The 22,456-nt window shown below is 43.4% G+C and overlaps 1 protein-coding gene across 4 annotated transcripts in view; it reads right to left on the reverse strand.

Moving 5' to 3' along the window:
* The window catches only part of MYOM1 (myomesin 1), a 709,264-nt gene that overhangs the window by 188,953 nt on the left and 497,855 nt on the right, over nt 1-22,456 (reverse strand). The window lies entirely within an intron of this gene.

Here is a 22,456-nt window from a genome sequence, read left to right on the forward strand (position 1 = left end):
AACCTTGGAGATATAGCTAAATCAGCTACAGCTCGCTCTCCCCTCTCGTCTCCAGGGGTCCCAACTATATGTAGTTGATGCCCGTCCAGTGGCTTTGATGGAACCCTCGGTGTCACCGTGATTTTAAACCCTCGGATTTCATTACCATTTAAAATATCCAATGGGTGGGCAACCATTATTGGGACCATAGTTTTATTTTTGCCATCCTCTGGAAGTCAATCATTTTCATCTAGGTTGCTCAGTACTGTGTATCTATTTTCCATAGGGATTTCAAATGTTGGAGGGTTATTAATACGGGTAATACTTCCCCTAGTTATTTTTTGTGGTGGTCTATCTAGGTGTCTATAGAAGTAGCCCAAGGAATGTACACGCACAGCATTTTCTCCTAAAACAAGAGAAGCTGCCCTTAAAAGGGTAGTTGCCACGTGTTGGGGGTGTCTAAAATTTATTATAACACAATCCCCTTTGCTTGTTTTCCTTGTGTTACCTAACCAGGCAACACGTCTGGTTGACAATATTTGATTTGAAAAATTAATGGGAAAACCACAGTTTTTGTTTAACCAAGCAACTGATTTCCTCTTAAGTGAGTCATGTGTTTCATATTGGGATTTGGAGGTTGCAGATTCAAGTGGAGGAACATTTGACAGGATGATCACATATGGCTCGCAGGCTGGTGGAAGATTAACGTGGTTTGATTTGTGTACATTAGCTATAGGTTCCCTGCAACTAGATGTAACTAAATTAGTTCGAATACCGTCACTAACTGGTTGCAATAATCTCATAGAGCCAGTTAAGGTCCCCTCCTCGAGAGGAGGTTCCGGGGCAATAGGAACAGGTTTTAAAGATTCCTTAAGCAAGGCAATGGGCTGTCTTATGTCGTCTAACAGACCACCCAGCCTCAATACCTCTGTTGTCAGGATCTCAATTTTATCAACCAGAGGTTTAATCATAAGCACTAGCTTTTCTTCTAAAATTTTTGCTATAACCTCTGAAAGTGTGGAATTCTCAGCCTCAATGGGGGTCTGTGTTTTAGCATGAGCCACGGTAATTCTCCGAGGTTGATCTTGTAGTACCTTTTGGTGCACGCTACTCTTCTTAGGATGAGGCTTTCTGCATTTCCTAACTACTCTTTTTGGGGGGGATGGAGGTGATTCAAACTCACTTAAGGGTTCCAATAGATCTTGACTTGAAGTGGCGACCTCATTGCCCACAATACTATGAGTCGACATCCCCACCGGAATAACATCAATTACAGAGTCCCCTGTGGCTAACTTATGGACACTATCATTTATACATAGCTCTAAATTGTCAAAATTATCTACCGAGGACTCCTTCCCTAGTGACTTACGTCTTTCACTATTAATCATGCTGACCCTTTTAACCAGATAATTATCCATTGTTACTTTTGCTTTTGGCATAGCAACGATAGCAGTTACTAGTGTACTTGGAAATACAGAGAAAATGCCAAGGGAACAAAATCAACCAATAATGCAATAATAAGGCAAAACAGAAGTAAGATGTGTGACTTTTGTAAGGGAACAAAACCACAGCGCCTCAATGGGATCAATAGGCTAACAACCACATTGAGCACTCAATAATAGCTTATGACTGACCATGTCCTGATAGTATGACTATACTTGCAATTTCCTTGTCCATAATGCACTCAAGGGGGGTGGCCCAACCCCGACCTCCTCCGGCCTCCTAACGGCCACACAACGGCCCGCCCTTTGCCCGGGCTTAGCCCGGCGTGTCCCGCGCGCGTCCCGCGACGCGGGGGAAGACCTCTCAATTTTAAACGCCTCCTGGCGCGAAAAGGGATCCCCCGATGACGGCTTCCTGCCGCAAAGGTTCGTGGGTGATGTAGTTCCTCCCTCCCTCACTGCGGCCGCGCTGTTGGAAGAGGACGCGGCAGCGGGGAGAGACCTTCGGCGGGACCAGAGCTATCGGCAGAAGCACCAGTCAGGTAGAATTCCTCAATTTAATGTCAGTCAAGCGCCAGTGGAGTGGGATTTTGAATGTATTCCAGATCGTTCCCTGTGATGTAACTTCCCCCAGGAAAGAGATCGCGCATATGCGTGATGCCAGCCTCCTTTAAAGCTTTTATGGGCCCTTGTTCCTGAGTGACGGATAAGGCTGCATGACCGGCCAGGGGTAGGGCAGGTGCATATAAGGGGAGTTTGTGTGCGCGTTTGCCAATCGCCTGCCAGGCTGCAATGGTAGTGTCAATGGTGTTAATTTCAAGTCTTGGCGTGTGTCTGTTAGTATGCTTGAGGATGCTCGATGGCGGTATGGGGTGCGCATCTCCGTCTTCTACTGCAATGTGCGGAATAAAGTCATGTGTCCGGAACCAATAATAGGCATATTGGGCCTGTGCACACAGATAGTACACATAGAAATCGGGAGCAGCAAAACCTCCTTTGTCATAGGAGATCGTTAGTGTGTGCCTGCTAATTCTGGACTATTTGTCACCCCACACTAATCTCAAAAGCTGAGTTTGCACTGTTTTAAAAAAAAAATTGGTGAGTTTGATCGGGATGTTACAGAAAAGATATAAAAATCGTGGGAGGATGACCATTTTAATTACTGCAATGCGGTCTGCCAAGGACAGCAGGAGATGTGACCACCTATCCACTTGTTGCACTAAAGTGCTGTAGGCTTGGCCATAATTCTCTTTGATCACAGTGTCAGGGTCGCGGTGCACCCAGATACCTAAATATTTAACCGGGTCTGCTGTCCACACCAATGGGTATTCCAACTGGGGCAGAGTCGTAACTGTCGTCAATGGGATAATAGCCAATCTCTCCCAGTTGATCATAAGTCCAGAGAATAGGCCAAATCTAATATGTTCACGAAGGACTGGGGACAGATGCTGTTGAGGATCACAGATGAACAGGACCATGTTGTCCGCGTATATGGAAATGCAGACCGGCCGGTGATTAAAATTGAGAGCAGATACTTTATGGCATTGGCGGATTTTCGAAGCTAAAACAAGGGCAAATAGGAGGGGGGACAGGGGACATCCTTGTCTGGTACGGCGTTCGATATTAAAAGGCTCCGACGTGAGTCCGCCCACTCGCACCCTCGCCGACGTTTCCGTGTATAAGATCTGTATCCATCTCGTCAAGACAGTCGGGAACCCCGTTCTTTGTAATATGCGTAGCATATAACTCCACTCTATGGAGTCAAAAGCTTTAGCCGCGTCGAGCATGACAGCAGCCGCTGATAGGTCGGGATTAAGAATGTGGTACAAAGCAAAGATGGTACGTAGATTGTGGGAGGTGGAACGTTCTGGAATAAACCCGGACTGGTCAGAGAGCACAAGAAGAGGCATTAAAGGTTGGATTTTTGTGGCCAGAATCTTCGCTAATATTTTTGCATTTAGATTAATCAGTGATAGGGGACGAAACGACTCGCAAAGTGTGGGTGATTTGTCTTTTTTAAGAAGGGTGATGATCAGGGCTTGTCTGAGGGAGGGGGGAAGGATCTCGGACTCATGAGCCTCCGCATACATTTCTAAGAGATGGTGTATGAGGAGATCTGCATAGGATTTATAAAATTCTGCCGTTAGGCCATCTGGCCCGGTGGCCTTATTATTAGGGAGAGAGAGAATAGCTTCTCTAACATCAGTTTCGTCTGTGTGCTGACTCAGATACTCTCGGTGGGCATCCGATAACCATGCACAGGCTATGTCCGATATGTATTCGTCCAGTGCCGCATCATCCATTCCACCCCGCGTGGTGTACATTTCCGAGTAGTAATGCCTAAATTGACCAACTATTGCTTGAGGAATGAAATGGTCGCTACCATGAGGGTCAACTATTTGGACAATCTGCTGGTGTTCGGACTGGAAGCGCAGTTTAGAGGCCAAGTTCCTACCAGGTCGGCCCCCTTCCCCATATGCTCGGGCCACATGACCATGTGTGATGTATCGTGCCTCTGTTTCAGCCAGCGTATCATATTCTGCCAGAAGTTCGTGGACGCGAGCTAGAGATTCTACAGATGGTGTGTTCAAATATTGTTTCTCTAACTCACCTAAGGCCTTCTCTGTTTTGGATAGTTGGCTGTGGTACTGATACGCACCCCCGTATCATCACTTTAAATGCCTCCCAAAGCGTGGCCTGATTGTCCACTGAGCCCACATTCAGTTCGAAATATTGTATAATAGCCGACCTGACGGCGTCATTATATATAGGATCAAGTAATGCCTCGGCCCGGAAACGCCAGGTGAAGAGGCGGTGGGGGTTTGTGGGGATGCAAATGCTTAAGCTGACAGGATTGTGATCCGACAAGGGGCGCGGCAGGTTGTGTACGTGTGTGACCCACCCGTTAGCTTCTTCGTTCAACAGCCAGTAGTCCAGCCGGGACCAGCTATTGTATGCAGGGGTAATATGTGTACCCTCTTGAACCTCCGCATTGCGCATGCGCCAGACATCCACCAGACCCATTTCCGCAATGGCCTCATGAACACACTGAGCTACCTTAATAGGGCGCACGCCTGATGGATTGGATTTATCAACTTGTGGGTTGAGGTGTGTATTCAGATCGCCTCCCCATAGGACTGCAGACTCAGGCCATGACCGCAAAACATTGAGTATGTGTATAAAGGGTGTTGGGTCGTCCACCACGGGACCATACATGTTAATAATCGTCATTAGTGACATTCCCAATTTGCCCTGTACCATGGCCCAGCGGCCCTCCGTATCTGTGCAAGTATGTATAGGCAGGAACGATACTCCCTTTTTGATTAGAATAAGCACTCCTCTGGAATAATTAGAGTAGGATGACACCAAGCAGAAACTCGCCCACCCATGTGCTATTTTGGCTTCCATGAGTTTACTCAAGTGTGATTCTTGCAATAAAGCGATTTGCACAGGATGTCTATCTAAATATGTCAGCACCTGGCGAACTTTCTTGGGGGTGTTAAGACCGCGTATATTCCACGTTATGCATTTATACGTTTCACACATTGTCAGTCCCGAGAGTACTCAACACACCCTGAGTGCTGGATCGTTGGCGGTCAATACGAATATTGGTAAGGACACCAATTGTGGCATGTAATCCGATCACAGTACCTACAACTGCAGACAACAATGAACCATTCCCTCCCCCCACCCACTTTAGCAACCCCAATTTGCCAAAGACAAGTCCCACTAACATGAACAGCCCCAGAAAAGAAAAAAATACTACAAAACATATTGTGGGGTACACCCATTGGAGAACGTAGCGGCAAAGACCACTCCCAGATGAAGGCGGGAGGGGGCCGCCGATGTAATTTGGAAATCTCCTATTTACGACCCACCCAATCGGGCCTAAAAGTAAAGACATGTCGAACGGCATTAAGAGCAAGGGCATTGACCAATATATTGAAAGTAGGAGCTGCATTAAACCAAGGATACTGAGCGCAGCCAAACCTGTAAAAGAAGGGAATCCCACCCCGCTTGTCCACAGTGGGTAGACATGAATACGTGGGTCTACTATGAGGACCACCATTGGGAGACCATAACACAAATATGCATTGCATCATATAAACTTACAGAACCCTGTGCGGGCTCAGTAGATTTACCAAATAGTGCATCAATATACCATAATAGCATTCACTAGTACATTGCCTGTGGCAGTAAGATAGGTCATCAAGAGCACTGAGAGCTTCCGCTGATCAATCGTCAACATCGGCGGTATTGGCTGTAGAGTTTTGCTGGCGTCGCAGAGATCTGGAGTAGTCCAGAGCCAGCATTGGGTTCGTAAAAATCTTGGCATTGTCCTCTGCGCCTTTACACAGACAAGCATATTGAATTTGCTCTTTCATGAGCAGCTTTTTGACCCCCTGAAACTCCTTCCGTGCAGCCTGAACCGCAGCCGCGGTCGGTAGTAGGAGTAACTGCAGGGCGGTGACGTTGGGAGGGGGAGGGGCATGGTGGGGGGTAGTAAACTATGGATTACGGAGGTTTACAGGTAAGTTAACATATAAATTAATAAAGCAAATTTCGTTGCGTGGACTGCATCGCATTTGGGGATGCAGTGCAAGCAACGAAATTCGTTTTATCAATTAATTCATTATGAATCCATAGTTTACTCCCCCCACCCTGCCCCTCCCCCTCCCCACGTCACCGCCCTGCGGTTACTCCTACTACCGACCGCGGCTGCTGAACCGTGGCCGTGAAGTCGGGATAAAATGATAAAACATTACCCTGATAGGTTATGATGCCCTTTTGGTGAGTTATACGTCTGTGGGGGCTCCGGGCGGCAGACGCGCCACCAGTGATCTATGAGCCTGCTCAATAGCGAAGATAGTGGAAAGGTTTTCAGCTCCACAGATATCCCGAAGCAGAGTCTCGACGTAGACCTCCAGGCGCCCAACATTAGTGGATTCCGGCAGGCCTAAAATGCGCACATTATTGCGGCTAGAGCGCGCTTCAATGTCCTCATTTTTCACCTGGATGACCGCCAGTAGCTTTGCAATGTCCGTGGTTTTGACGCCAACTTGTTGTAGGCCATCTTCGGTATCCGAAATTCGCTGTTCAGCCTCTCCAATCCTCGCTGCATGTTTGTCTAATTTTGATGAAAAGTGATCCATACGGCCATTGAGGGCCTCGATTATGCCGTCAATGGTCTGCAGACTGGCCTGAATGGCGGACAGAGTCCTTTCCAGAGCGGTGGGGGACAGAGTAGCAGAGTCAAGCTCCGAGTCCGAGGCAGTGGTTTGTGAGGACTTACCGCCCTTGCGTAAGTCAAAGGTCAGTCTGTGCAGGTTTTTCTCTGGTTTGTATCAATCACTATCAAAGGAGAGAGAGAGGACTAGGTAGCTAGTCCGTATCCCCGGGGTTTATATGTGAGATCAAAAAGGACTAGCCTATTTGTGAATTTACATAGACTCAAGACTGTAAGGCAGGGTACAAACCATTTTGTTTGTTCATGAAGCCCTCACCCACCAACCCATTTTAATAACTGGGTCACTGCTAGCATTAAAAAAGGGGCTGTTGGATGTTATAGGAATGTTAATTAGGGTTTCCTACATCCAGGTGTGGTTTACATGTGTCAGACAGGCCTTTATGATTAAAACTGGCTTTCCTCAGGACCAAAATGTGTAGGTGCAAATTACTTGGATTTAAGTGATTGTGTAATTTTGAGAAATGTGTAGCACTCGCTAAGGTGCTTTACATGTGAGAGGGGGATTCCCTCTTAGAGCATTAGTTGGCTTGTTGCCAAACATGCCCCATGGAGTAGTCCGGCAGAGGAATGGACCGATACTTTCAGTCATCTCTGCTGCCTTTTTTAATGCTAGCAGTGACCCAGTTATTAAAATATAATTTACCCTCGGGTACTGGGATCCCTGCATAGCTTTTAAATCGTCACCTTCACGTCACTACACTGCACACACAGATACATACCTGCTCCGCTGTATCCAGTCGTCGAAGCACACCCGGGACACACTCGGTGTCACTGGGTGGGCCCGATGATGAAGCATGCCACCAACTAGTTTGGTGGGTGAGGGCTTCATGAACAAAAAAATGGTTTGTACCCTGCCTTACAGTCTTGAGTCTATGTAAATTCACAAATAGGCTAGTCCTTTTTGATCTCACATTTTCTCTGGTTTGCCCATGATCCTTTCAGGGGAGAGAGACACGTTACCACAATCTCGGCTGCGCTCCCAGGAGGTTATGAGGGCGAGGGGCATTCTGACTCACGATGGGCGGCAAAAAGGGGCCCGCAGTCTGCGGCCAGTGAGGGCTCCGACCCGCAGAGCGGATTGTAGGCCGTCCTTGCGAAGTTACCTTACAGTGGCGCCAATAGCGACCCAAGCCGCGCGAACAGAAAGACGAGCGCACCCCTCGAGTCTAGGAGTGAGGAGGTGTGGAGATGCGCCCTCTATTACTTGCACACTGCAGCAGGGAATTCAGTCCGATATGTCCTCCGGCGCGGTTGCCCTGTGCAGTGTGTCGCAGCAGATCGTTGCGGTAGCAAGGAGGCCTAGTCTCGCCCACGTGATGACATCAGGCCGCGGCAGTAACAGGCCTCAAATATTGAAATAGCCGAGCGGCCAAGACAAGCCCAAAGAACCTGCGGGGTGAGCGCCCTTGACCGCAGGGAGAACCGGGACACGGTCAATTAATGCGAGCTAAGATATCTGGGGTGACGAAATATTAGAGCCATGCAATAGAGATAATCAAGTAGCTCTCGGCCCAAGCGCCGTCCTCTGAAGTGTCGCAGTTCGTAATGGCCCCCACCGCGGTCAGTGTCGTGGACGCTGCGTAGTGCGGGATGTAGCACTAAGAGTTGTACAATTGCCGATCAGGCCTGGGATGTCCCGTGGCTGAAGAGGCCAGCGGCCGCAACCTCACAGAGGCCTACCTTGCAATTCGAAGCTGGCCCCTCGCGCATCAGTTCATGCCGTGCACCCTGCGGCTCCAACGTGCGCCTGCCCCCAGGGACACCGGCGCTCGCAGACAAGGACGGGAGCTCTCACTGGAATGGGTAGTGCACAGCTCAGCATGGCAGCAGCCGCGCCGCCGCGGGTCTCAGCACGCTCCAGGGCACCGCCGGAGGCTCCGTGTCTCAGGCCAAGCGCTCAGGTGGACTCGCTTGTCAGCAGCCTCTCAGCCGCCATCATGGCCGTGGGCGGGACATCCAGCGAGCGATCCGTGGGCCCCACGGTCGAGTTCACCGCCATCAGCCTCACCACCAACACTCTCCTGGTATCAGCAATCACTGCCGTCTGGAAATCGCCGGTGGATGGCACATTGGGAGCAGGATAATGAGAGGATTATTGTGGCCCCCACTAGAGCTACACTACTGTGTGGCCATCTTGCCGCGCGCCAAGCCACGCCCCCAACACAGGTGTTAAAGGCGGCAGGTGGATTTAGAAAAGCGTTAGGGCTCAGAGTAGGTCACAGCTTTGGTTGTGACCTTTTTTAAAACAAGGGACCACGTTCTACCAGTTGCGTAGAATTCGAGAGCAGTGATCTGAGCCATTGGACTACAGCCTCCATTATGTACTTTGTGGTTACCCCATAAGATATCATGCAGCAGTTCACCTCCCCAAGTGCAGCCATGATATGGCAGGATCACAGTAAATTACAGCCTGAGCTGTCCAGTGGAAACCATTACATTCTAAGCAAAGACACAAATGCCCAGTCACACCCATCATTTAACTAAACACAATTTCGAATGCCACGGCAGGGTCTCAAAGACTAGGTAGATACAGTCTCCAATGTCCAGGCCCAATCTCAAATTCCTGATCACAAGCTCAAAGGCCACGGTACTGCCTCAGATGTTTACATGAAACCTTCAAATGCCCAGACACAGACTTTAAATCAAAAGGCAAACCTTTAAAATGCCCAGCTAATACAATCATATACCGATACACACAGAGGTAAAGGGTCAAGGCGTAGCCAATTGCCTGGTTACAGCATTATCTGCCCCTTACATGATAATTAAGGTTAAAATGACCTCAAACGGCAAGTTTCTTCGCATTAAACACACATTTAGCTCCCAATTCTCAATGCTCCTCCCCCATACCCATGTAGAGCCTTTAATTGACTGTGCATGCCTCCCATGCACAGGTTCTCCACAGATGCTCACTGCCACCTCCACGGTAACAAAGATTTGGTTTTCCTGCCCAGTGTTGTCTCCCTATGCACTGCTGGAGCATCATATACAGGGCGCAGCTTCCCCAGTAACAGACATAGTTCCAAATGAGTACAGATTTCACATTTGCAGGTGATGGAGCAAGGACTCGTATAAAAGAGACTTGCTCTGAAGCAATCCTCTCATATAACTCGTAACATTATATTAATTGAAGTTTTGTGTAAACTAATATACACCACATTCCATATTATAGCTAGAATGACGCTTGCTTATGTGTTTACTAACAAGTAACCAGAGTGAAACTTAAAATGGCTGCTAACGCAGTAGGACGAGTCTTTGCTTGGAGGGAATTCCCTGCACCTGCGCAAACGCTTTTAAAATGTCCGCTTGTAAACTCACATGCTAGGCATCTGCTTTGCCGAAACTAAAACATGCTATTTACTAAATGCTAATGCGAATGCGGGGAGAGCTATTATAAGTAAATGGGGTTAGAGTAGAGATAGGTGGTATACAGTGAAATCATTTGATTTTGAATTTAATATGTTTCCTTTTGACCCCTCTACTAGTTCGTATTTGGGCCTCCGAGCGATGCTAAAGTTTGTACAGCATGTGACTCCTCACGCAGGCGCAGTAATAACAAGCCGTGATGTGGTCCTTGAAACCCGTCCAAGGCCATCATTGCTACACGGCCTGGGAACCTGATGGACATCCTGAAAACTGAATGGAAACGAACATCAAATGTATACATTTGTCTGATAAAGATGTGAATACGGGTGGGAAATAAAGCTTGGGAATAAGAATTAAGGGGCAGGAACATTAAACAAAGAACCAAAGAAAATTATTCAAACTTAGCATGGTGTGATGATCATCCCCCCTTGCCTGTCTAATCAGAATTAGGAGTTTCATAAAGTTGAAACATTAATGGGTGGTACATGAGCAAAGAAAGGTATAATTGAGGTAGTTTAGTTAGTTAGTTTATCGCAGCAAGACCAGAATGCTGAGGGACGGGGATGCTCTCCGAGAGTTGAACGATTGCTGAAGGAGAATCGAATTGCAGAACTTAGAGCCTAAACCTAATTTATTAGAAGAAGATCGCAGAAGAATCGAGGAGGGAAATAAGGCAAAGAATTAGAAGAAGATCGCGGAAGAATCAAGGAGGAAGATAGTGTCAGAGAGGGGTGCGACGCAGGCATCGGATCTAGAAGAGGTCAGCTATCCTGTCCTGAATCCTGTCCTGTTCTGAAACCTGTCCTGTGTTCTTTGTCACCTGATCCTTCCCAGGGGACCCTTCCAGCTCCTTGGCCAAGGGGTTGGTTTCCACTCCATCCTAGGTAAATATATCTCTGTGTAGTATGTCATTGTACTGCTCTCTCTATCCTCTCCTTTCTGAAGTACTGTCATTGTGAAATGTTAATCTAATATAAGTGACAGAGAAAAGAAATAATCGACTTTTCCTCCTTGGAAAGACGGAGTTCATCCTGTAGTCTTGTTTTTGGCTCACATGAAGTAACTAGATAAACATTTAAAAACTGCCCCCCGAGTCTGTGGTTATTTCAAAAGTAATAAGAAATATAAATTCTATGTTATTTCAGCATCAACTAGTTCCAACTAATAGGTCCATTGACCAGAGGAAAGAACTTTTTGATCAGTGAAAGATTAGTTAAAACCTGACAGGTAACTAATCTCATAAAAGAAATAATAAAAATTGACCCCCAGCAGTATTTACTAGCCTATGTGAATGTGTGTTTATGGGCCCAGGTGAGTATATGGTGTTTGAGTACCTGAGGTTGGTAACATGCTGGATCAGTTTTCTGGTAGCAGAGCTATGGTTATTATTGACTAGTTTGGTGATTATCGATCATTGATTTATGCTTTAACAAACCCATTTGTGTTATGTTTCATGTTGTCTAGAAATTCATGGGAAGTGAATAGTGGGTGGTAAATGGAAGCCACACTGCAGTGAGGTTACTCATCTGTTGGAATAACGCTGAGATGCTACGTAGGGCTAGCAGTGCTAAATTAGGGATTATTTTCGTATAAAAGTGAGAGTGATTGATAGCAAAAGACTTCACTGTTGAAACTTTGGTCTTATATCTCCTAGAGAGGGTAACACCGAAGGAGTAACAGGTTTGTCGGAGCTTGAGTGAAAGGTACGTGGAAGGCATTACTCGCAGTGTGTGAAGAGAAAGCGGAAGGTTTTACTCGTAGCAAAAGAAATCAACTGTCCTTTGGTTTTAGTGGAACAGACAGAGTAGCGAAGGTTTTTACGTTGTTATTAATGAAAAGTTTTGCAAAGTTGAAGAAAGTTTTCGTGTTACCTTGTGAAGGGAGGGTCAGTAGCAGGAGTTGCACTGACATCACAGAGGGCCGCCCTGGGATTGGTTGAAACAGCGGGTGTGTGACTGACACGAATTTGTAAAGGAGGGGTCAGTAGTAAGGAGTGATACTGGCGTCACAAAAAGACCGAGCTAGTATTGGATAAACAAATTGTGTAAGCTTGAGTTTGATTGGATGAAAGAATAGAAACCGCGCTAGGATTGGTAAAACTCCAAGTATAAGCAAAAGTCAAATTGGTTGACGAGAATAGAAGCTGTAGTAGTATTGGACAGTGAAGTTTGTGTGTGGAAATACAATCCGACATTAATAGGGAATCCTTCGGACAGGACATATTTAGGATTTGCAAGAGACGAATATATAAAAAGGTCATCACCTAAAATGTACGGAGAAAAGAGAAAAATTTAATTTATGCAGAAAATCAAAAAATACTTCAAGAAATATGAACCCATTAAGACTAGAGAGGGGATTCTTGTCCCACCATCAAAGACACCTGTCTCATTTATGATGATGGAGAGAGGCTACCATACCTGTGTGTGGTTAGAGAATTGGATAGAATATGCTAAAAATGATGGAGTGTTAGCCTTCCTAGAAAATGGTACATTTAATGGGAGAATCCTTCATAATCTAAGAATGCGAATGAATGAATTAGAGCCCCAACCTAGATTAACTCAGTATGAGGCCTGAGAAGAATGGGAGACTGAGTCATTTGAGCGCGACAGATCCAGAAGTAGCAGAAGTTATAGAGGATTTTTCCCTAGGCAGATGTGCAAATCACGAGAGAGTCAGATGAAACAATGGAGACAAGCAATGGTTACAGAAGGATTGTATACTGTATTGATGGCTGAGGAACAATCAGGAGGAAAGCGTACAGGGAAAACTAAACATTTGACGATGACAGGTTGTGGGGAATCAGAAGATGAGTTTATGGAGGCTATTTTAACGGGGAAAAAAACACCATACCATGAGGGACCCAATAGAACTACTCCAAGTGCCCCTGCCTTGGGAACACCTTTGTTCCACAGGTTATACATGACCCAATGAATGGAAGGGTACTTCAGGAAAAGGAAAGAGAAGCAATACATAAAAAGAGAGAAGAACTAATACAGAAAATAACCCAATTGAGCACACATCCTGAAGCATTGACTATACCAGTGACTATAGGTCCTGTTGTTCCATTGTATGGGGATAAAGCGAACTGTTCCAAACCACCAGTCATGACAACTCCTACAATTGAACCTAGAAAAGAAAAAATAATAATTGATGATCAAGCCAGTGAGTGTGATTCGGTAATTTCACTAATGGATTTGCCGATAAGAGGACAAATAAATGAAACCCCAACAAGAGTTACACCTAGCTGTTCAAAAGAGATACGTTTAGAAACATCTACAGGAACTAAAAGTGCCACAATAGTGTACCCGGAAGAATTAGAGAGATGGACACAGGAAATGGATAAACAGAAACAACCAATGAAGATTTTAGATATTCACAAACTGAAACTAGAATTGGAAGAAATGATAGCTGTAAACGTGGGATTAGATAGATTAAATACTTACAGTGAGGAAGAATTACTGTTCATTTGTAGAAGCATCACTAGAAATACGAAGATATTTCATGAGAAATTGACAGATCTTGCCTCCGAAATGTGGATTGAAATAGGGAGAGCAATAGTACTACAAAAGCCATATCGAGCAGAATTTACTGATAAAGATTTAGAAAATATGAATGTGTCCGGAAGAAAATTACAGATTAAGGAATTAATTGCAATCTTACAAAAATGGGGAGACTTAGACAAATGGAAAGCTAGGTGGAAGAGGAAAAAGGAAGAAGCACAGGCAAATCGAACAACATCTGAATTCTTATTGAAAGAATCTGGAGAGGCAGAAAGATTGTGTCCAATGAGAGAAGTTCCAGGAGGAGGATATGTACATGTTCCATGGACTAGACAAGGTATTTTGTCATTCACTAATGATTTCCCAAAGTTAAGGTAAAAACCTGTTGAATGGTACCGGCAGGTTGAAAGGTTTGTGAAGATTTCTAAGGTTTTGTTGAAGGATTTGGATGGTCTATTTGACATAGTGGTGCCCGTTGATTTATGGACAGAATGTAAAATCAGAGTTGATTGGCCTAGTGAAGAGTACCCGAGAGATGTGAAAACAGGAGCCCCTTCAGAGGAGATATTGAAGAAAAATCACCAGGTGATCACTTTCTTGAAAGGGAAAATCCCACCAAAAAAAACAGATTGGGTAAAAATAGATAGGACAACACAAGAAATAATTGAGACTGTACATGCTTATTATGAGCGTCTGTTGCAGGTGTTCAAGCAGTATAGAGGATTTGAGAATATCGGAGACAAGCGCATGGGACATTTTGTATATCGTTTTGTGTCTGGTTTAAGACCAGAAATATCCCAGATGATTCAGCAGCACATGTTATGCTGGCAGGCAAAACCTATTGACGAAATTTTAAAATATGCCAAGTATTGCGGAGATGACACTAATAATAGACGTAAAAAGTTGGAAGAAAAGGTGATGTGGGCACAAATGAAATTGGCAGAGCATCAGGATCAAAAATTAAATAGTCAGAATGATTATCAAGTGAAAGGACAGGGTCAGAATGATAACAATGGGGGGAAACCTAGAGGACGAATGAGTAGAGAGGAAGCAAAGAAGAAATGTCCTTGTCATGGGTGCGGAAAATTGGGGCATTGGAAGAAAGAGTGTAAAAATATTCAGACTAATAATGGCCCAAATCAAAATTTAAATCCACAGATGCAGAATGAGGTGATAATGAGTCAACCGCAGCAGGTTGTAAATCCACAGAGTCAGTTGCCATATGCCCCTATGCCAAATTTTGTGAACAGAGCAAAGTACAGTGCAGACACCGGATTTCCAGGAGAAAGTGGTAAGAAATTTTTAGTGACTTTACAATTTCTTTTGCAGAACAGTCACCTTCATGGAAATGATCAATGACAGTGCCTGAGGGCGGAGGAGGAGGAGTGTGTACTTGGCGCATCCTTACCAGTAGATCAGTCAGGTCCATATATTGATGAGAAGGTAGATGGAAAAGATATTACCTTTTTGTTGGACACTGGTGCTACCCGTTCTACTGTGAGAACAGCAGACATCCCAAACCTACCCCTCTCGGGAGAAGCCATCCAAGTAGTAGGCGTTTCAGATAAACAGATTAGAACCCCAATAACAGAACCCATGGAAGTGCGCATTGGCAATTTCAGAGAAATGCACAAGTTTGTAGTGTGCGACTCTAGTACAGTGAACTTGCTAGGAAGGGATTTGTTGTGTAAAATGAATTGCACACTTTTCTGCACACCGGATGGTGTTGCTATTCAGACCCCTGATGAAGACGGTGTCTATAAAATAATGCTGGCAAAACAAGGCACAGAAGTAGACGAGGTGTATTCAATATTGACAAAGGATGATTTACCAGATGAATTAAAAACGACTGTGAATCCAGAGGTGTGGGATTTCACTGGAAAAGAAGTAGTGTTAATGACAAATATACACCCAGTAAAGGTGACTAAAAGAAGGTGCAGTTTATCGAAATACTCAACAATACAAAATGAGTCCTGAAGTCAAGGCTGGTGTTGCAGCAGAAATTGATTGAATGGTTAAACAAGGTATTTTGAAGGAAATAATGAGCAATCCTTGTAATTCGCCTATAATTGGCATTAGGAAACCTAGCGGAAAATACAGAATAGTTCAAGATTTACAAAAAATCAATAAAATTGTTGTGCCTTGTTGTCCTGTAGTGCCAAATCCAGCAGTGGTTCTGTATCAGATACCAAGGAATGCAGGATTCTTTACTGTAATTGATTTATGTCAAGCATTTTTCTCCTTCCCTTTACACCCAGATAGTCAGTATCTCTTTTAGTTTTAGTTTGAGGTCCGTATCTTAGTCTGGAATCGAGTTCCCCAGGGGTACACAGAAAGTCCTTCAATATTCAATCAAATTTTGAAGAAGTGTCTAGAAACCTTAGTGATGCCCAGAAAATCAGTTCTAGTCCAGTACATCGATGACTTGTTAATAGCTTCAAAGTCGCAAGACGATTGTGTTACTGATTCAATTGCCTTATTAAATCATTTGGCTGATGGAGGACACAAAGTGTCTCCAGAAAAATTACAATTTTGTCGAACTGGAGTTAGATATTTAGGACGCCAAATAGAAAGAGGAGGGAGAAAAGTGACCCCTGAAATAATAAAAATAATAAAGCAAATGCAGTTACCACAATCTCAGAGAGAAATTAGAATGTTTCTTGGTGTAGTGGGGTATTGTAGGCAGTGGATTGTAGGTTTTTCTTTGTTAGCTAAACCCCTAATACAAATGACACATAAGCGGGCAAAGGACCCAGTAGTTTGGGATGATGAAAGCATGGAAGCTTTTGTGAAATTACAAAATTGTTTGTGTGAAGCCGCAGCTCTAGGAATGCCAGATTATACAAAAGATTTTGCACTCTTCTGTTGCAAAAGAGAAAATTGTGCCCTTTCAGTGTTAACACAGCGACATGGTTTGGTGAGACGTCCAGTAGCATACTTTTCTGCTACTTTGGACCCTGTAGCGTCAGCATTACCTGGCTGTTTAAAAGCAGTAGCTGCTACTTGCATGAGTCTGGAACAAAGTGAGTCAATTGTGATGGGACATCCTGTAAAGGTGTATGTTCCAAATTCAGTCGAGATTCTTCTAACAAGAACTTGAACACAGCACCTTACCCCTAGTCGAATGACTAAGTACGAAATAATCATTTTAGGAGCAGAAAATGTGACAGTGGTCAGCTGTACTATACTAAACCCTGCTGCTTTATTACCAGACGTACGTGGGGAAGAAGTAAGAGATGAAGTTGAACACGATTGTCTGGATGTCACTGAATTATGCACCAAGCCCCTACCACACATACAGGAAGAGCCCCTGAAAGAAACTGAGCATGAGCTATTTGTAGATGGCTCGTGCATGAGACATGAGGAAGGAGGATTAAGTGCTGCTTAAGCTGTATGCACATTGGCTGGAATAGTCAAAGCATCCTATTTACCAGGAGTCAAGTCTGCACAAGTAGCCAAATTGATAGCTTTAATTAAAGCATGTAAAATTGGGAAAAATTGGAAAGTAACCATTTACACTGCTAGCCAGTATGGTTAAAGAGTTGTGCATGGCTTTGGTCAGCTCTGGATGCAGAGGGATTTCATGACTTCTTCAGGATACCCTATTAAAAATGGAAAATTTGTAAAAGAACTATTCGAAGCAATACAATTGCCAAGAGAAGTGGCGGTGGTCAAGTGTGCTGCTCATCAGTCAGGAGATGACTATGTGGTAGCTGGTAATCGATATGCTGACTAGGTCACCCGGTACTGTGCCAGGAATAAAATGGCACTAAACAGGAAAATTGAAACAAGTGGAATCAGCTGCCAACTGATGCTACTCTCAGGAATAGAAACATGGGAGGAAGTAAGACAACTGCAGGATGAAGTGGAAGTGAGTGAAAAGAAAGAGTGGATAAAAGTAGGATGCCAGAGGAGAACAGAGCATGATGTATGGATTTATCTAGATGGTAGGCCAGTAATGCCAGCTTGTTTGCTATCACAAATGGCCAGAATGTATCATGGAGACACACACGTAGGCAGGGATGCCATGATCAGGCTCTTTAGACAAGATTGGTGTAATCCGAAGTTTAGGGCTCTCGAAGAGAGCCTTTGCCAGCGATGTTTAACCTGTCAACAAATAAATCCAGGCAGGAAGACAGTGGTTAGTTGGGGAAGAATTGGAAAAGCAGAAGGACCATTTGTGAGATTGCAGGTGGATTTCATACAATTACCACCCTGCAGGGGATTGAAGTATGTCCTTGTTATTGTTTGTTTGTTTTCCCGGTGGGTGGAAGCGCACCCTACTAGGACGAATGGCAGCATAACAGTTGCCAAGCTGCTGTTGAGGGAGCTAATCCGCAGTTTGGTTTTCCTGTAACTTTGGAATCAGATAGAGGATCTCAATTTAATAATGAAATAATTCGATTAATCTGTGAAGCATTTAACATTGAACAAAAACTGCACTGTGCCTATCACCCACAAGCTTCTGGAGTGGTAGAACAAATGAATGGCACAATCAAAACAAGACTGCAAAAGTGTGTGCATCCACTTCACTGGAATGGCCAGATGCATTACCTCTTGTTCTGATGGGACTCAGAAGTATTTCTGACAGAAACACAGGATTGAGTCCCCATGAAATTCTCATGGGAAGAGCAATGAGACAGGCATTTATATCTGGACACAAACTGTTGAATATAACTGATGATCTGGTGTTAGACTATTGTAAAGGATTGGCTGCCCTAGTGCGTTCTGTTTCTCATCAGGTTGGAGAAGATGCAGTTGCCAGGCAGCCGAATTAAGCACATGATCTGAATCCCGGGGACTGTGTGGTGGAGAAGAATCACACTAGAGAGTCGTGCCTAGCACCCAGGTGGGAAAAGCTGTATCAGGTTATACTGGTCACAACAACAGAAGAAATATGTGCAGGTATACTTAACTGGATACATGCCAGTCATACCAAAAGAGTTCCAGCTCCTGACGAAGAGGGACCTCAAGTAACTCCTGCAGTTGAGGCCGCTGAAGGCTGTGCAGCTGAAGGATCTAGAATAACAGGTCCTGAAGTAGCTGATCAGTAACAACCGAGCACAAGTCAGGAAGACTGGATACCAGTGGTTGATATACCCGAGGTGGTTGTTAAAACAAGAAGCAGAACCAGATTAGAAAGACAGGAAACTAGAGAGGACCAGACAGGTGTAGAAGAACAAGTTCAGGAAAGGGAAAATAAAACTGTTGGAGACCCTGAGCAGGATCAGACAAGGAAAGAAAAATATACTCAGACAGAGGTGAACCAACATATTCACGAATCTGAGGAGGGACAGATAGGCCTAGAAGAATATGTTCAGGTTGCAGATAAGCAAAGTGCAGTAAGACCTGAGCAGGACCAGTTAGGAAAAGAAGAACACGTTCAGGAAGAAGAACAAATAGAAATAAGACCTGAACAGGACCAGATAGAGGGAGAAGACCACGTTCAGGCAGATGAAGTCACAAAAATAAGCCCTGAACAAGAACAGTTAGAGAGGGACTCTGAAAACGAAGATAATCAAATTGTGCCATAACTGAATGAAAATAAAGGAATACTCGAGAAGGACGAGGAAAGCGAAAGTGCAGTGCAAGACAAAAAGGTCAGAAAGGGTGATAACTGGCCAGGTGGTGTTAAAAGATTAAAATATCACTTAAAGACAATAAGTGAAGAACCTGAACAAGTCAATGAAATCTCTAGTCAGTCTGGGGAATTGATTGTAAAACTCCGGCGAAGGAGTCAAAGACTGCAAATTTTGAATAAGTTCAAAGGTCCTGAATGGACCTATGTGATTCTTGAAGACTTTGAGAATCTAGATTTGAATGAAGAAAGTGATGAAGAATTAATTGTTGAACAGATTGACGAAGTAGAAGTGAGACCTCCTTGAAGATTAAATAAGCAAGAGTCATAAAATAGAGCAAAGAAAAGAAATCTTCTTAAACTAAAATGGCTGATGATAGGGATACTGGAAGACCAAAACAAAATTGTATAAAGAAATGTTGTAGAATATGTATATGTAGTATATTTTTAGTACTCATATTCTGGCTAGTATTAACCATAGCCATCCCTTATTTGATGGTAACAGAAAAGAAAAATAACACAGATACTAATGGAAAGGTAGCTAACATAAAAGGAAACAGAGTAGAATTAGAAGCACCAGATGAGTTGGAATTACATCACACTGTGACAAATAATGGCACTGCTTTAAATGTATTTACAAAGTTATTAGTTCAATATGTATAGACTATGGAGGTTAGTGATTGTTATGTGTGTATGAAATTACCAGCATCAGTAGCAGAAGGTGTCACATATCACCATTTACCATTAACATATGGTATTTCATGTAGTATTTTATCAAGCTTATTTTATAGGACAGGAAAGTTACAGTATTATTATTCTAACATAGATGTGATTTTCTCAGAGGTTCCTATTCGTAAGAGTATGAATCCAATTATTAGTACTAAAGATGCACAGTTTATGGGTGAATATTTCTTAACTATGAAAAAAATAGATATAGCAGAAGCACAAAAAAACAATCTAACATGCTCATTACATGAAGAAGAAAATATATTTTTGAATTTAGTAGAAGAAAGGAGACAGGACTTCCAAAGAAAGGCTTCTGAAAAGAGACCTCAAATTCCTCAATGGGCTGAGAAAGAGGAAATGTATACAGCTTGCAAGACTCGTGCTGCGATGTCCCTAGATTTTGAAAAGTAAGGGAAAATCTGCCTCAATAGATTATAACAATGTATTTACTAGTTCCAGTGAATATGAACATAACTTTTTGGTAATCGGAGGATGGGGACTAAAAGGGGGAATGATCCAGTATTTCCTGGAGTTTATTATGTGTGTGGGAATAAAGCTTATTTTAGGCTGCCTGCACATTGGTATGGGAGTTGCTATTTTGGAATAGCATTCCCTAAAGTTTATCATGTGAAGAGAATCACTGGAAGCAATGAAAACACAAAGGAACTAACACATATAAAAAGAGTTAGTTTTTCAGAAATAGTCGGTGACATATTTAGTGCATTGATACCTTCAGTTGGAGTGATTCTAAATTCAAGAAAGATTTGTCAGTTATCTACAGTGTTTGACCGTCTATCGACTGATACTGCTTGAGGATCCTTGATAATCAATACAGAAATGGTTGCAATTAGGTCAGTGGTTTTACAAAATCGACTTGTTCTTGATATATTTTTGGCAAAAGAGGGCGGAGTCTGTAAAATGCTGAAAGTGCAACATTGTTGCACTTATATTCCTGATAAAAGTATTGAAATCGGAGGGTACATTAAAAATATTTTAAAATTGGAAGAAGACTTAAAACCACTGGAAGTTGACAGTGTATGGAAGAAATTTATAAATAATATTACTTCAATAGGGAATTGGTTTACTAATATAGGCAAAGGTCTTATAGGCCAAATAATACTACCTATACTTGAAATAATAATATTAGTCTTAGCTATAATGACATGGTACAAATGTTGTAGAAAGAAAAATAGATATGAAGTAAATGAAAAGGGAAAGAAAAGAAAGTATGAAGAAATTCAATTAGAAGAAATGAAAGGTGAATTATATACGAAAATGAAAAAGTTGAAAGAAAAAGATGAGGAAGGAAATGAACAGACCGGAAAGGGAATTGAGATGTGCTAAAGTTAGCATCTGGTTCAATGATGGGTAATTTTGTGATGGCACAAATGCCATCAGAGAGGAGATTGATGGAGCAAGGACTCGTATAAAAGAGACGTGCTCGGAAGCAATCCTCTCATATATCTCGTAACATTATATTAATTGAAGTTTTGTGTAAACTAATATACACCACATTCCATATTATAGCTAGAATGACGCTTGCTTATGTCTTTACTAACAAGTAACCCGAGTGAAACTTAAAATGGCTGCTAACGCAGGAAACTGTACTGCGCATGATCAACTGTATCTACGCAGTATGACAAGTCTTTACTTGGAGGGAATTTCCTGCACCTTCACAAACGCTTTTAAAATGTCCGCTTGTAAACTCACATGCTAAGCATCTGCATTGCTGAAACTAAAATATGCTATTTACTAAATGCTTATGTGGTGAGAGCTATTATAAGTAAATGGGGTTAGAGTAGAGATAGGTGGTATACAGTGAAATCATTTTATTTTGAATTTAATATGTTTCCTTTTGACCCCTCTACTAGTTCATATTTGGGCCTCCGAGTGATGCTAAAGTTTGTACAGCATATGACTCCTCACGCAGGCATAGTAATAACAAGCCGGGAAGCCGTGATGTGGTACTTGAAACCCGTCCAAGGCCATCATTGATACATGGCCTGGGATCCTGATGGACATCCTGAAAACTGAATGGAAACAAACATCAAATGTATACATTTGTCTGATAAAGATGTAAATACGGGTGGGAAATAAAGCTTGGGAATAAGAATCAAGGGGCGGGAACATTAAATAAAGAACCAAAGAAAATTATTAAAACTTAGCATGGTGTGATGATCATCCCCCCTTGCCTGTCCAATGAGAATTAGGAGTTTCATAAAGTTGAAACATTAATGGGTGGTTCATGAGCAAAGAAAGGTATAATTGAGGTAGTTTAGTTAGTTAGTTTATCGCAGCAAGACCAGAATGCTGAGAGACCGGGATGCTGTCCTAGAGTTGAACGATTGCTGAAGGAGAATCGAATTACAGAACTTAGAGCCTAAACCTAATTAATTAGAAGAAGATCGCGGAAGAATCGAGGAGGGAAATAAGGCAAAGAATTAGAAGAAGATCGCGGAAGAATCAAGGAGGAAGATAGTGTCAGAGAGGGGTGCGACACAGGCATCGGATCTAGAAGAGGTAATCTATCCTGTCCTGAAACCTGTCCTGAAGTCTTTGTCACCTGATCTTTCCCAGGGTACCCTTCCAGCTCCTTGGCCAAGGGGTTGTTTTGCACACC

Source organism: Triturus cristatus, chromosome 5_1, assembly GCF_964204655.1.
Source record: "Triturus cristatus chromosome 5_1, aTriCri1.1, whole genome shotgun sequence".
Taxonomy (NCBI): domain Eukaryota; kingdom Metazoa; phylum Chordata; class Amphibia; order Caudata; family Salamandridae; genus Triturus; species Triturus cristatus.